Below are 17,967 nucleotides of genomic sequence, written 5' to 3'. Positions count from 1 at the left end.
AGAACAATTACTAATGGGATCATAAAACTTAGTGAGAGTGAAAGGAAACATCGAACTACACGATTGCAGTGTTAGCACTTTTCTTCGTTCCAAATTTCTCTTTCAATCATCAACAAGTTTCTACAATATTTTTCGTTTGTTTCAATTTATAAAATCCTCAAATTCGAACATACTCCAACACCGTTCGATTTCACTCGAACTACGAAGTAAGAAAATGAGCATTCTATCATGTGCTTTGAAGTAGTAAAATCTGTGAAAAAAATTAGCATTGATCGACCGTAGTGCATCAACATTTTTCCTAGTTATCGACGAGAAAATCTCAATGTATGAAAATAAGTAAAATGAAAATTTTCCTTTTGTTGTTTGACCTTGAGTTTGTTTTCGAGTGAAAAAAAGAATAATGAAAAGAAGAAAAGAAACTTGGAACTCACAATGTTCCAATGTGTACGAGGCAAGCCAATTCCTCGGTAACTTCGAAATCCTTCTCTCACCTATCGCCACTGAATGAAATACATAGTCGGCAGCTCGTTCTTTCAAACATTTAACACTCCTATACTCGCGCATTGGTCTGTCAGACCGAGAAATCAATAATTCGTTCATTTCTCAGAAAATTTTAACACAACGACTTTGCGATTCTCTCTAGCCTCGTTATTCGTCGTTCGTCATCGTTTAGCGTATCGCATGTGTTGGTACAAAGGGGACGTGTGCCACTTTTTTAACACTTTCGGTCTGACACACCGACGCGAGTATAGGAGTAACTTTTTTGGACAAGTAGCTTTTTTCATATTCTAGAATATTGTTGAATGAAATGTACAAATTAATGTTAGTGGCGTGGAATATTTAATCAATATAATGCATAAGATCATTACCCGACTATTCTTATTTGATTTCAGTTCCTTTTGTAACTGGATTGAATGAATCCAGATATAAACTATTCGTCGTTAGATTCATACGTTCAAAAGCAAAATATAAATATTTGATTTTCGTAAAGTTATTCGCTAAATATAATGGTCATACATATACACACTTGTGAAAGAGTTTCACTTGTGGAGTGGAAGAATTGTAAACAGTAAACTATAAACTAATCGGTGGCTTATGGTGATTTTTAACAGTTGCAGTTTCGGGGATATTTTTTTTATAATGGACAATATCGACAAGAAAACAAAAAAAAAAGAAAAGGAAGTTCCTAGAAATCCTTTTATATCATCTTTTTATGCCCCATCTAAAAAAAGGCATTATATCTTAGTTTACCAAGAATACAGAGACAAAGAATATTAGTAATATGCAAACTTTATATTCCAGAACCTTTATCATCTGGTAATTTTCTAGAAGGTCGTTATACATTCTTTTCTTCGATAAAAGACCCGAAAAACACGCAACAACTGCATGAAATGTAAAAAATATGTTTGTTTCGAGCATGCAGTTATGCTATTTTCCGATTCTTACTCCAATGAAATCACAATCAATTAATACGTTTTTATGTTATTTTTTAGCTCTTTATACTTCCTTGAATTATATTCAGTTGCTCACTTTTTATTAATAACAGTGAAAAATTCAAATTTCGTTATTCGTGTTTGAGTCTCAAAGATTACTCTGTTTTGAGGAGGCTGAATTAGATGACTATTAAAACATAATAAAGACGAAGAAAAGATATTTTTGGAGTTTTTCCATTCAATCATACCCTCTTTTTCAAATAAAAGCCAAAAAAGCCTGAAAAATACACAATGGCAACGTTCAATTTTCGGTCTGTGACACCGTGCGCGAGTATACGTGTTATGATTTTGCACGCGAGTACAGGAGGGTTAAACAAACAATTTTCGCTCATAACTCAACCAATTTTCCAGCACAGGATTTGCCAACAAACTTGTCCATTTTTGACGCATGTTTCGACTCATTTTCGTTTCAGATTGAACCTTCAAAACAGCAGCAGCTTCATAACAAATGAAATAAAACATGATTTACGCACGTAAAAAAAATATATTGCAGACTATTTCCTCTGGAATACACGTCCTTCGTCAGCCACTTTTCTTTTTTTACTTGTGCAGGCTTCCACGAAATTTTGACATTCGATTTGCATATAGGGGGCTACTCCCAACCGAGGTACAGTGGAATACCGAATATACGCGAGCGGATGATCCGCGATACGGATTACTCACGACAGCGAATTCCATAGCATATATATAGGCCTTCCCGAAAATGTCAGTGAATGATAGCATCATGCTCTTTTTTTAGTCGTGGTTTTCACATTTTCTGACCACTAGTGCACGACCTGGTAGTTCAATGATTTCCGTATTAATGAAACATAGTTTTCATGCTGAAATATCTTTTTTTTTTGGAGTTTGGAGCATGGGCTTAGTCCTTTATTGCGTTATCCGCAATTTTATTTATTCGCGATGAACTAGCCAGACTATTCCGCGGAAAATCGAGGTTCTACTGTATTTCAAAGTTTTTTGGCTAATCACCCGTTTACCCCATACATCCAAATCAAATGTCAAATTTCATGGTATGGGTACGTTTGCAATTTATTGGATTGTTTGACGTTTACTTGCATCCAAGTAACTGACAACGTAAAAACCTGGTTTTACTGCCGTTACTTGCACGAATTTATGCGAGTGTGAGCAGAACAGAATACAAAGTTATTATTATTCAATTGTATGGAACTATATTCTTAATATCGGTCTTATGATTTTTTTTTTCAAATCAGGCTGCGGGCCGCATGAACAAGGCTGGAGGGCCGCCTAGACTATCGTGATAATTATAGCTGATAATGGTAACTACGGCCTGTGATGCATGATTTTTCACATTAATTGTGTCCCAATTAATCGAATGAAACTCGGACAGATCCATGAACATGAAAAAAACACGTCATTTGATGCGTTTTATTCTGTGGAGGCAAATGCATTTTAATATTACTTACCTTCTTTCACATCTTCTAATTTTTAGTGCTTAGATCTACCGTGTATTTTTTTCTGTCCAAGCCAACATAATTATGAAAAACATTATAATAAATAACAAACGGCTTTTACTATTAGGTGTGCCACTATTTCTTCCCATATTTCTGGCAATCTATGGATTCTGTCGCGAAGGAAGCGTTCATCTTTTGAAGTCAAGAATGAATCCAGTCAATTTTTGATGCCCTGTTTTGAAGTAAAGCATATTCTACTCAAAGCGTTCTTCATCGTTCGAAACGAAGTCGGGAGGGGCAAGTTCTGGGCGGGTGAATCAGAATTCCCATCCGCTATATTTTAAATAGTTTCAAATACGAACAGCAACATGAGGCCGAGCGTTGTTATGATGGAATATTGTCGACTCGATAATCTGGACGTTTCTCGGCAATAGCTCGTTTTAAGCGGATCAATTGTTTTCTGTAGAAGGGTCCATTGATCGTTTGAATCAGGTTTAAGCAGCAGGTTGGTTGGGTTTTATGGGCATCTTTTGCGTTTCGAATTGTAGTGATTCCTTTTGTCGTTCCCGGAAGTATTTCGGACATGCAAAATCGCCGTTTGTTGGAGCTTGCGCGAATCCTGAAGTAGGAATCGTCCGATTTTAGCCATCTTTATTTTGATGTATTCATCTCTGCCCGTAGATCAATGTTATGGAGAGAAAAATCGGAAAATTTTCGGAAAAACTTTGAAGGAAGGTCGGAAAATTCGGAAAATTAATTTCCCATATGTTTGAAAATTACATCATGATAAGCTCTGTCGGTCCCTTCAATGTTTGCGCTATAGAAATTGATCTTTTTTTGAAAGTGGAAATGGATTTTCAGGTGAAATAACGCACTCCTATATCTTCTATCTTTTATATAAAATGGAAGGCCAAATGTGTAGCGAAGGGTCAAACCCGAAGAAGGAATGGTTCGATTTGAGTCGTCTCTATTTTGTTGTATTTGTCTTGGCCCATAGAATTTTCGGAAAATTCAGTAAATTGAATATCCATATGTTCGAAAATTACATCATGATAAGCGTTGTTAGTCCATTCGATGTTTGCGCTAACGAAATTAATCTTTGTTAGAAGGTGGAAGTGGATTTTCAGGTGGAATCCTATCTTTATAAATAAAAAAGGAAGGCCAATGTGTTGCTAATCGCAAAATCCGAAGAAGAAAAGGTCCCTTTTGAGCCGTTTTCATTTTGTTGTATTCTGCCCATAGAATAATGTTATGATGAGAAAAAGTTTAGAAATTTGTTCTGAAGAATTCATATTATAACAATAATTTTGGGCGGGACGAAGTTCGCCGGATCAGCTAGTCAGAAATAAATACACACCCGCAAACATGACCATCAATTGAACGTTTATATGTTCTTTCTTTTTGTCGAACGTACACAAAAAAGCGGTGAAAACATACTATTTTCATTCTACCATTCGTGGTCATAACCATCCTTCAATTCCGGCCAATTTGACTGTCCACCTCCTCACTCACACATCCATACGCGATGGATGGTATTTAGACGGATTGCTCATATAAAAGCAACCGTCGAACTTTCCCCTATCAATTGCGAATATGTTGAATGAACGTTTTAAGCGGAGACCGTTCCCCGTAAACTCTGTTGTTTAATTACAGGACGATGAATATCTAATGAATAAGACGAAAAAAAAAGTCGAAAATCCATATGACATTTTTAGTTCGACGGTCGTTTGACTGTTCATTGACATTTATGATGTTCATTAATGGCACAGCACATACGTCTCCATAAATAGTCATACGATGGTGACCACTAGAAAAACTGGTCACGATTTCACTGATAGAACTTATGGCTATACTAGTTAATGTTAACACGGTATCACGATTAAATTTGGTGTCCTTTCAAAAAGCTTTTAAAAAGCTTCTACAATATTTTTTAATTTGTTTCAATATACAAAATCGTCAAATACAATCATACTTCAGCGCCGTTTCGATTTCACTTAGACGACTTTTCTTGAGCCAGTTTATCTAGATCCAGCCAGATTTCAAAATGAACATCAGTGATTTTGTTCCTTGAATTTGTTTTCCCTTGTTTCATAACAGTTTCATAACAGTTCTGGGAATCGCACTTCTGGAAGTGGAGAACAAATCCGAAGAAGAAATAAATTTATAAAAAATCATAGGGGCGCGTGAATTTATTCAGGAATAAAAGTGGAATTTCGTTACGTAACGATCACGGCTACCCCCTTTCCCCGTATCTCACATTAAGTAACGGAATGGTAAAATGAACATTGAACTAATCCCGGGCCAAAAATATTACCTTGCTTTGCCTTTGCGAAAGGGAGATTCTTCAAATTTGTCTTCGGAGATAAATTCGCCTGCAAAATGATTGCATCAAATTGTCCCGATTTCCGTCTCATCGAAAAATATTTGTCAATCGTGAATTGAAGAAGTGCGGTAAAACAATCAGAAGACCATTTGATATGGAAAAATGGTGGAAAAGATGGCAGGTATGGTTGACAATGTCACTATGCAGAATATGATGGAAGATATTCCGAAAAGTTTGAAAAATTCATCGAAAAAGAAAAAGAATATTTCTGCTTGTATTTTTTCCTTAAAGCGTAATACAAAAATCTACAAAAATGTATTTTTACCGGTTTTATACTTTTTTCTCATGGAGAAATTGGAGATTTTGTGCGGTCAGATTTCGAATGGAGCAGACTTTAATTCGATACTGATTTTTATTTTAGCTTTCAAGGGACAAGAGATTATGTGACATACCTTTATGATGTTACGACAGAAATTCATTATCTCACGTTACGCTTGAACAGTTGCAAAGAATAAAATAACTGAATGTGAACTAGGAAATATACATTCGGTATTTACGAATGTCTAAGCACTTGGATACATATCCCCAATGTGATTAGTAGCAGCTGTAGCAGCTGTACTACACTTGTAAAACTCGAAACGCATACAATGTCGGGTATGTAGCTATTCTGGTTTTCTAATTCACCCTGCACTAGAAAGATGGGACTAGTGTAAAATATCACGTGAATATTTTTGGAGTGACTATGACTAGGCAGTTCGGTTCTACGTATGCAAACAGCATGCTTGCAAAAAGCGTCTGCATGTAAAGAAATAGGAATGAACATAAATATTCCAATAATGGAATTCTACAGAGGAAAGATCAATGCTTGCTGATCATTCACTTCTCCGAGACTCAATCTTATGAAACCTCAAATTATTGACCCAGGTAAACTCAATTACGTTCAGGGTAGACCTGTACTTCGTTGGTAGAACCAGATACATTATGACCCACAAGGCTAAAGGTTATAATCTCACTTTTCTTTTTTCTCAGCCGTGGGCAAATGAGAGCTCGTGTCAACATAGAATAAAAAAAAACGCTACCGAACAGTGCTTGCCGTGACGTTGAACTTCAAATCCTCGCTGCTGTGCTGGGAGACACATAGTTAATCCATGCCTCACCGTAACCGGTTGAGCCGATTGAGCGCCAGGGTTGAAGCTGGGTTTATCATCTTCAGAATTTGTTTATCTAGATATTTGTATCCAGATTTTGTATGAGCGTTTTGTTAATTACTTGTTTCAAGAAAAATGTATTTCAACGAATATAGAGTAGATCGACTTCTTCCCTGGAGTTGGATGAAAGCAAATCGATATAAATACTCGTATAATGAGCGCCGGTTCGACTCGACTCGCTCAGAGTGCGTCACTAAGGACAGGGTAAATGTTTTACAAATTTATTCTCTGTAATAACTATACCTTTATCGTTAGTGCCGTATCCGATTGGCGTCATTTGCTCAATCTAGTCAGATATCTAGTGAATATTATCTAATAGAAAGAATATTAAAACGCTTCATCGTGAACATATGCGTTCGATAGTAAACCGTTGGCGTTGTTAGATAGTGGCTGTACCTGCACCTGACCAGCATGCAGAAGAGTCAATGACCTTCTTGCACTCCGCCGCGCGGTCATGCAAAAACTGCAAGAATACCGGTTGTTTACATTTCTTCTCACGTTGCGGCATTGAGTCGTAGTTTAGAATTACAGGCGGCGATCACTTCTCTACAAGGGGTTGTGTATGGTTGAGAGTAATACTTTGGTGAATGCATTCGGAAGTAAGCAAAATAAATACCAACAAAGAGCGGGTCACAATAAATAAAGCGATGATTGAACAGTTTTTTGTCATTGGGTTTAACTCAACGCGAAGGTCGTTCACAGAACAACGACATTGCGTGCAACTGTCTGGGATTCGTCATGAAATCGATAGTTTGCATATTATATTCCATAACCGTAAAACCACTGTACCCAGCTGTTTTTCCTGTTAATTATCATTGGGAACAGGTATATTTGTGAGAATTAATGTGACTTAATTGATCGGAAGAACGGTATCGATACATGTGTTACATATGGAATGGAGTACGGTGATACACAAATTCCATTCAACTATTAATTGCGTTTCTGTTCGCGCAGGTGTCTGTCATTACGGAACTTCCTGTTCATCTATATTTTTTTTCCCATACAACCTGCAGTGAGGCATACGTAACAATGCAACTTTTTTGTATGAATTATCCAATACACATATAATATGGAAACATTAAAAAGTGAAAGGAATGTACGAAGGTACTTCGGAGAAAGGAGAACTGCATTATTATTCTCTTTTTGGGAAAACCTACTTCTGTTCACCTGTGTCGATATTAATTTCGCCAAAAAATTCAAAGTAAACAAATTTTTATCTATTTTATCACAAAAAAATTACACCAACAACGTTCCCCTCAAGGTAATACATTGTGAAAACATGCAAAAATACTCAAATGGTAAAAGGTTGATCGACAAACGAAAACAATGTTGAAGTCCTTGTTAACATAGCTAATGTATGGGAAATTAAAGTTGTGCAGACTGCAAAACGTTTGTCTAATACGAACTAGAAAATCAGCTACCGAGTCTATAATAGAAGTAATACAGTAATACAGGACCGACTCGATTATATATAGTCTTCAATTTCTTTTCACTGTATATAATCGAATCTTGTATATAATGTAGTCGAAATAATTTTCTTTATTTGTTTTTTATACATATATTTTTTGTTTGATGAAAATAAAGAAAGAAATTAATTTTTGATTCATCCCCTTAAACGTCAGAAAACACCTTTCTCATACGAAGGAAATTAATTTATTAAGAATCTCTCAGGAGGTGATAGACGATCATATTTGAAGAAAAAAAATCTTTCTGTTGCTTCCATTTGAAGGATGGGAACTTGATATAGTTGTGAAACATTTAAAGTAAAATTTTGGAAGTGAAAAACTTGGAAGATAGTGGTTTTGAAGACGCTACTATTAATTTTATCGCGAAAATTCATAATAAACTTGATTGTTTTTTCGGTCTACAACATGTTCTTTGACACCCAACTTCTATCTTTCTCAATTTCGCTGAAATATCGTATAAACAATTCCTGGTGAGAATTCAATCAAAATCTTGGAGACTATTTTAGTCCATTTTACTCATAACAGCCAATTAAGTTTCACCTTAACGTTGAAATATTAGGTTGGCGAAAAGTTATCCATTATTTTTGCGGGAAATTCAAAACTTTCATTGATTAACTTCGGATTGTCCGATTTGGGTCAAATATGCACCGCTTTGTTGTAAAATTTGTTGCCATTCTAAATGTAGCTTCATAATGCCTCTCCCATAGAAATCTTGGTTATCGAAAAATTCTGGCAATAGATTTTTACAATCTTCTATTGATCCCAAACCCCTATCACTCAGGAAGTTTTGCAATACCAGAAAAAGGTGTTGATCGCTTGGTGCCAGATCCGGACTATATGGCGGATGCATTAAAACATACCAATCAAACTCCCGGAGGTGTGTAGCCATGCGTTGTCCTGCTGGAACATAACACCTCTTCTGTTGACCAATTTTGGACGTTTCTATTGCCAGGTCCATTTGTTGACTGTAGAAATCTTAATTCAGTGTATTATAAAATTTTTTTTTTAAGAATAATTGTAATTAAAAAAAATAAATAAAAATATATTGCACGAATTTCACTATTACAGTAAAGCCACCATTAACACCATTCACAGTTCCAGCGGCTCGGCTTGCATTTTCGCCTTCATAAAAGAAAAAGTGTTAAATGTTCCGAATTTTCTCTTTATTGACTTCCCTTGTTAACATCCTGTAACTCACAGCTGAATGGAACAAACAAGAAACAATATTTTTTTAGATGTTTAGATTTTTTTTTCAGATTTTCTCTACTGTGAAATGTCATCTTTACAACGAGCCTAAACTTCAAATTGTATGATCGACATTACGCGAGATTTCGATCACTAAAGCCGAGAAAATAATGGATAACTTTTTCCCCAACATAATATTATTTTTAGCAGATATACAAATCTTAAATATCTACATAACATATATTCTCATCCGTTTACATTTATTTTTTCATGAATAAAATCAAATATTGTTCGAGTATTATATACATCGAAAAGATAATTTCCTATATGAGGTCGTGAAACCGATTTTTACCATCAATTGCTAATCCAAAAAATACCTTAATTTCAACCTTAATCACTTTCGTTAGATGCGAAAATTACATAGAAAATAAAGTGCTAAAATCAGATGTTACTTCTTCTTCAAAATTATTACTTCCTCGCAAAATTAACTTTAATCCGCATGGGTTACAACGCGTGTATAATGCATAGGCCCTCTGTGTTCTCAATCAGCTCAATTAATTTATTCAGCATGCTTAAAAGCAAGCTGCGGAATGTTGAAATTTGTACCTCGTTCTCACGGTGAAAAGACCTGATTTCATCAGAATGAGAATTTGGATTTTTTTTTTTTTTTTTATCTGTATTATAGTGATTTTCAACTCATTTGGCTGGTTCGTCACTTTTTACTTCCATTTTTGGAAGAATGTCGGGAGTGAGAATTGAACTCGTGACCTTTAGCGTGAGAGGCATGGATGTTACCACTACGCCAGATCGCCTCCACGGAATTTGGAAAACTATTTTCCACATAATTTTATCAGTTATCTGTTCAAAAACTCTTTTACAATTAGTAAAAAAAACGAATCCGAAGTCGAAGTCGAAGAAACTGGTAATTCTGTTAGGTGGTACAAGAATAGATCTGCTTCTGCCTTCTGCCTTCTGTTGCGATATCTGTTGGGTTCAGTGCTTTTAAAGCACTACCCCGAACAGACGCACTAAATATAGAGTATGACCTCGGAGCCGTGGCTATTCGATTTGGCCATGAACGATGCAGCGTGTCTGGGAGCTCGCCATGAATTGCTGCGCTTGGGGTTATCATAAAGAACCCGTTTTTTTTTGTCTCCAGACACAATGCAATGATTTTCTTCCGCCTTTGCTTTTTAAGCAGTCTTTTACAAGCAAGCAAACGCCTTCCAACATATATACCCAGCTTCAGATTTTACGGCATTCCGTGCTTCCTTATCACTCTAATATTTGCGCTTGTTCTTCATAATTTTAACTCGAATTTAATCGTAAGAATTCATCAAACTCGATCTTTGCCGGTTTTCGACTTCTTGAAGGGTTTGAATGACTAGCGATACGTTCTTCCACTGAAAGCGACCTTGTGCTAAGTGTTATATATCAATGTATTCCATTAGAATCAATTGCAGATTTTCTCAATACTAATTCGAAACAAATATGATCTCATGAAATGAAGCTAAATAGGATCGTGAATAATACATTCTTTCATGAGATTACCTATTTGTGCTCGCGTTTTCGGACAAATTACAGAAAAACAATTGTGAAAAGGGAATTCGTCGATGATCGGACTGGCTTTCGAATCTGTCTTCATATAAGCGGAACTACTGATCAGTGAGATTCTGTGCCATAGAACGGAATATGTAACCATCGGACGACGCAATATTTCGTGAATACGGCGGATGGAGTAAAAGGGGTTGCCAAGTTGGTTTAAACTAATTTTTCAACGCCTGGGCCTTGCGTTGTCGTGCTATAGAATCACTTTCTTGTGTCTCTGTTCCTGTTTATATTTTAATGCGTTGCTGTTTGATGGTGATGGGTTTATTCGGTTTTAATGGCTTATAATAGCCTTGCAAATACATCGCCTATCCTTCATGAATATTTGACTGTGGAGGCGATCTGGCGTCGTGGTAACATCCATACCTCTCACGCATAGATCACGAGTTCAATTCTCACTCCCGACATTCTTCCAAAAATGGAAGTAAAAGTGACGAACCATCCGAAATGTGCTGAAAGTCACTATAATAAAGAAAAAAAATTGACTGAGCCGATGACATAGAAGTATAACCGGGCAGTTTTCATGATATTCTCTTCTACGGGTTTCGACACGGTTCCGGTAATGAATCCATTTTTCCTCACCCGTCAAGATGCCATGAAGAAAATGAAGACAAAAAAACGAAAATTCGTGTTGGAATACTAAAGGGTGTGTCACATCAAATTGCATCACGGAAAAAACGCTGTAGAAATTCGCCCAGTAGACCGATCCTTTTGAAAATTTTAGACAGTAAAATAAAAACTATTAAACAACTTTTGGCATTTTCTTTTTATTCATACTTCGAGCCCAAGCCCGTATGCTCGCACCTTCCTCTTTACCCCGTCCATAAGGTTCTGTACAACGTCAGGTTGTAGTTTTTTTTGAACAGAAATCCATTTTCTCTTGAAGTCCGCCTCCGATTTGACAACTTTTGGGTTCTCCCGGAGGGCCTGCTTCATAATCGCCCAATATTTCTCTATTGGGCGAAGCTCCGGCGCGTTGGGCGGGTTCATTTCCTTTGACACGAAGGTGACCCCGTTGGCTTCGTACCACTCCAACACGTCCTTTGAATAGTGGCACGAAGCGAGATCCGGCCAGAAGATGGTCGGGCCCTCGTGTTGCTTCAATAGTGGTAGTAAGCGCTTCTGTAGGCACTCCTTAAGGTAAACCTGCCCGTTTACCGTGCCGGTCATCACGAAGGGGGCGCTCCGCTTTCCGCAAGAGCAGATCGCTTGCCACACCATGTACTTTTTGGCAAACTTGGATAGTTTCTGCTTGCGAATCTCCTCCGGAACGCTGAATTTGTCCTCTACGTCCGCTTTGACGTAGGTTTCGTCGTCCATTACCAGGCAATGCGGCTTCGTCAGCATTTCGGTGTACAGCTTCCGGGCTCGCGTCTTCCTCACCATGTTTTGCCTTTCGTCGCGGTTAGGAGCCTTCTGAACCTTGTATGTACGCAGGCCCTCCCGCTGCTTGGTCCGCTGGACGAATGAACTTGACAAATTCAGCTTATTGGCGACATCCCGGACCGAACTTCTCGGATCACGTCTAAACTGCTTAACTACGCGCTTGTGATCTTTTTTCACTGACGGAGCATCCATTTTTGCCGTTCTTCACCTTCCGGTCGATGGTTAGGTTCTCGAATTATCGTTTTAGTACTCTGCTGACCGTGGATTGGACGATTCCCAGCATCTTACCGATGTCCCGAAGTGACAACTCTGGATTCTCGAAATGAGTGCACAGGATTAATTCACGACGCTCTTTTTCGTTCGACGACATTTTTCCAAATTTACGAAAAATTGACAGTGAAGCATGGCCAACGTGATCTATACACTCTTATCTGATTATAAGCGAAAGCTGAAGATATAATTCCTAAACATTAAATTTCTACAGCGTTTTTTCCGTGATGCAATTTGATGTGACACACCCTTTATTTAGCAAAATCTGCTGAACGGATTTCTCCGTATTTTGTATGTTTCCGAAATTGCGACCTTGAGCTCTTCAATCGTGGTGTACCGTTGTCCCTCAGTGTAGATTCCCTCTAAGATTTTCAACAGGAATCAAGTCTAGAGAGCAAGCCGGCCAGTCAAAAAAAAAAAGTTTTTGGTCCCTAATCAATTGCTAAGTTTCCTTACTGGTATGAATAGTAGCATTGTTTTGCTGGAAAGTGAATTTTTTGTGAGCATATCCACGCAAAAAGGTGGGAGAGAGGATTTCAGAACATGTTTGTAATCCTTGAATGATGTGAAAGCTATCTTGAACTTTCCGGTCGCACAGAATCCTGTCCAAACCATGCAGGAGCATTCACCAGATTTCCTGGTTGAAAAATACTGTTCCTTCTTCCGTAAATCACGCCAGTATTCGTTGAAACCATCAGGTCCATCCAAATTGAACTTTTTTTCGTCAGTGAAGATAACCTATACATTGATGAACTTTTCGTTATGATATATAGCAAAATGTATTATTTGGAAACATTCTTTGTCACAACATACCATGTCCCACTGTCGGTTCATGTGAGCTATGGCAAAACTCAGTCTTCCGATGTGAGATGGTGTAAGATGAGAAGCTTTAACCTTTCAAGCCTTCTTTATGTGAGGATTTTTTACCAAAACTTGACGAATTGTCCCCCGAGTAACATTTAAATTTAAATATTGCTCTATTTGAATAAGCGATTCTGAAGCAATCGAAGTTATTCTATCTATTTCCCGCTTATCCCGGTCAGAGAGTTTCAATTTACACGGAGCTCTCTTCTTCTTACCGCGTCTTCGATGATCTGCCAAATAATTGAGCACTACTTGGAGGGATCGTCCAATCCGACGAGCAATTTCTCTGATACCAACATTTTCATGGTGAAATGCATCGAGTTGTCTTATTTCTCTCTCCGTGATCACTTTTCCCCTCTGGCATTTTTATTCATCAAAACAACTAAACCAACGGAAAATGTAACTGGTCTTATAGAAACTTGACATTTGAAAAATACAAAACATTCATTTAGGATCAGTGCTTGCACACACACGTGTGAAAAACGTATGGAACAGTGTATGGTAGTCACCAATACCTACACACTAGAATATAAATCGAAGCATTTTTTGTTTACAATGATACAAAGCAGCAAGATCATCACCTGGTCTTATAGAAGTTGGACAGAGTGTATGAAAAAATATATTCATGAAAATTCAATGAAAATAAGTTTAAAAGCGATTTCCGTTAACATTTAAAACTAATACATACAATAAACCTTTGTTTTGCGTTAGAACCGTTTTTTCATGTTTATTAACCATTTTTAGAACAAATTTTATAATGCGCAAGCAGTGAATAATTTCTTGCAAAAAAAATTCGCTATTTTTCATCCGTAGATCGCTATTTTTTTGATATCGTCACTGACCAACTTTCCCCATATGACCAACTCCGCCCTACCCTATACCATTTATTTTATTGAAACTTGATGATCTTTATTAAAAACTTGATGATCTTACACAGTAGATCCTCAATAGTACATTTACAGTTAAAAACAACTCAACTTGTTGCATTTTCAACGAATTTGAACAGAATGTTCTGCCGGCGCTCTAAAATCTTGGCTTACTTACATTAAAATGACTTCCGAATATGTACCGTACAATTTCAGCAGCCCACAAAAAAAAATTGGAGTGTTGCCCGATACTTTTTGGTTTTTGGTTGAATAAAATATTGAAATAATATTCCAAGTGCAGCGAAAAAAATATTTTTCTTGGGTGGCAATATAGTTGCCACGGCCTTATGAAGGGTTAACCCAGAAAACATTGTTTGCCGTTGCCTTGTAAATTCACTTTATTGCGCCTTTGGTTATGCAAAAATCATATATATTTATAGTGCAGCAAAAAAACCTGTTTTTTTATATAAAAGTTCAAAAAAAAGAAATAAAATTTGAATTGTTCATCAAATACACCATTTATGTTATGGTGCCTCCTTGCTATGTTTATAGCTCCTGTAATGATCTGATCTCAGCGGGTACTAAGTTCTGCTTATGTAATAGGAAAGGAAGGGAAAATAGATAAGTGGGTGTAAGATAACCGACCTAAATAACAATATTTGCGTGACATATATGGGGAACATAAAATGAAGGTCTCGAGTAGCTAAGATATCGCGAACCAGGGTTACCATAACTACAGAATAATCTGTATTTATACAGATTTTTCCGACTTTTTGAAACTCAGAATCTGTAGATACGGATAACAGATTTTTTTTTGGTTTTCATACAGATTTACAGATTTTTCAAAATAACGATCCAATATTAGTTACGACCTGATTTTAATAATATTTTTCTCCATCTCACCAATTTTATTCATGTTGCATTCGAATCAGTCTGAATGAGAGTCATTTTGGCATTCATATGTAGCGTGTAATACTGCTTTCTCATGTTCAATCTAAGGCGAAAAGATGCAAAAGTCTGCGCCATCGACTAGCTCTACAATAAATAAATAACACTGTTTATCTTTTTTCTACTAAAGCGCAATAAATGCGAATCTTTACGTGGATACCATCAACATTGTCAAATTCATAATAACTATGACAACCAACGATACTAAAGCTAAGCTTATGCTTCAAAATTGAACTTATAAATTTAACCCTTTGCAATTATTTTTACCTGAAAAAGCGGTGATGTATAACTTTGTGAGATCATGAAAGATGAACAAGATTCCTTTATTTTTTTGTAAACTTCTGATAAGTATTTACTAAACAATGTTTTTATGTTTATGTCTGAAAAATATTTGCTATAACTCTTCTTCGGATGACAACTTTTGTTTATACTGAGTACTGTTAGCTATTATTCATAGTAGCACTGTTTTGGTTCGTGAATAAGTTCACAACAAATAAAAATTCGTTTTGAAAAAGTATGGAATGATACATTGTTGAATAAATTATGATATTAGTACAGTGGAACCCGTGGAAAAATGTCGGGCATTATAACAGGACATATTTGATTGAAAATGGATCCTTATAGGCGACATGCCACTGTGAAGGAAGTCATTATATCCGACTTTTTTACAAAGAATTTTAAATGAAACCGAACTTGGTTGTGTAATTACGTCATAATACGTGGTTGATCAATATAAACGGAGTCATAATAGACGGATTCTACTGTATACTTCCTTGCTGTGGTGCCTGAGAGCAGATAACCGACCGCAAAGGGTTGATACATATTTCGATACACATTTTCTGAGTAAAAACTCAGATAAAAAGATTTTTTAAATACCAAAAACACAGATTTTATTATGGCAACTAAGATTGGGCGATGTTTATAAAAAGATCGATTTTCTAAACGGCTAATGGATCGATTCATTGATTAAATCGGTACTAAAGAATCAATCTTTGCCGAATCGATCCTTAAAAAACCGAAAGCATTTTTTCCAATTCATCCATTTATTTTATACGAGTATCAAACATCGAAAAAAAAATTCATGACTCTAGTTAAATATCAAAAGCGTTTGTTCAGCTTCTCAATATGAAACCCGCAAAAATAATTAGATATCCAAGGAAAAGCACTTTCCATAGCATTCGTCTTGTACCATCATGGAATAATTAAATTAAATAAATTAATTGAAAAAGCATCATTAGAGACTCAACAACAACCATTATTAGCTGTCGCTAGTTCTGATCCTGAGAATTTGTACGGAATTAAATCGAAATATGATAAAACTGTCTTTGTTAGCAAGCCAAATGAAAATAAAATTATAAAATTTGTCAGGTGATCTTTGGTGAGATTAAAAATGATGTATATTGAAAAACAAATATAAAAAAAGTTTGTCTTAGATAAATAAATCGAAAAAAAAAATCTTCTGAATATGGATCTAATATCGCCCAATCCTAAATCGAACATACACACAGCTTCACCTAGATCCACTATCACTAATTTGACATCCTCGAGTGTGATTCAAACGTTAACATTATGATTATAAAATTTGTCAGGTGTTGAGATTAAAATCAAAGTTCACTAAGAACTAAGATCGAAAAAAATCGAAAGAAAAAGATCGATCTTTACCATTTTTTCGGGTACAAAGAATCGATCTAAAAAATCGGAAATCGAAATAGAAAAAATCGATCTTCTGAAAATCGATCCAAGACCATCCAATCCTAATGGCAACCCTGTCGCAAACTGGCATGCGTGAGTGTACTCCTCGAGCCTCTAAATCGGCAACCAGTATGAATATTTCATTGCAAAATTCATCACATGACCAAAGAACGTGTTCGATGTCATGACATCCTTGACCACAATTGCATAAATTGTTCGTAGCAAGATCTATGCGAAAGAGATGCGTATTTAGCGCGGAATGATTGGACACAATCTGGCCATAGTTCTAATAAAATCTCTGCCAAGGTCTAACCCTTTAAACCAGGCTTTCGTTGAAACTTTGGGGATAATAGAGTATAGCCATCTTCCAAGAACATCTCCAACTGGTGAGTGACTGCTGTCGGGAAATGGACAAGAGTTCCCGATACGCTATTTGTCTTTCAAAAACTGTGCCCTGCATACTACACTGATTATTTCTAAAAGTATTGAAATGTTTAAGAAAGGCTTCTAGAGTTCATTAGGAGTTTTGATATATTTACACCACAATTCGATTAGTATATTTTACCCGCTTCCTCATCTTTACAAGATCATTTCTCACGGAACTGTCAAGGCTGTCAAAACTCACTTAACAATCATCTGAATTGTTTTTTTTTCTGTTGCGTGCATGTACCCTTCCGGATGATAATTTGATTCTTGTAATTATGTACGAATCACAATCTCTCGCGCTCGGAAGCAATGTTGGGCACTGGCGGGAGCGATAGATGTGATCGAAAACTCTAGAACATACCAATCGACTGAGAGAAACTAATTATGTAATTAGGTGTGTTTCGAATTACAACTTTTAATGAGGCTACTTTCAAATGAGCAGCAGCTGCAAATTTTCGCAAATTATCGAAGATACTGAAGATCTACAGAGCCCGGTCATAAATCTGAATGGCTTACCCTTACAACCACGCGCGCGATTAGAATCATTCTATCTGTGGTGGAACGTTCTTTGTCACTAAGCATGACCTTTTCGGAAGCGCATGCCCAGTGCGCAAACAAAAAAACAAACATAATCATTCTTGTGGAAATCCACCGCTGACACTACGCTGCGGACGGATTCGTGATTAACATGATTGGTCTCCTTCCTGAGATGGATAAGCGTACGTTTGTTTACGTTCCGATACAAGCGCGCGTTTTTGTTTTCGATTTTGGGTACCTGAAGCAGTCGCGATCAGTCATCGGTTGCACTTGGTACCGCGCG

General features: G+C 36.6%; 1 protein-coding gene across 1 annotated transcript in view; it reads left to right on the top strand.

The window, feature by feature from the left end:
- Positions 1-17,967, top strand: part of LOC129774364 (clavesin-1-like) — a 50,086-nt gene that overhangs the window by 19,786 nt on the left and 12,333 nt on the right. The window lies entirely within an intron of this gene.

The sequence above is a fragment of the Toxorhynchites rutilus genome, chromosome 3 (assembly GCF_029784135.1).
Source record: "Toxorhynchites rutilus septentrionalis strain SRP chromosome 3, ASM2978413v1, whole genome shotgun sequence".
NCBI lineage: Eukaryota > Metazoa > Arthropoda > Insecta > Diptera > Culicidae > Toxorhynchites > Toxorhynchites rutilus.
The sequence above is the reverse complement of the archived record's forward strand: the minus strand, read 5'-3'. Positions and strand labels throughout refer to the sequence as shown.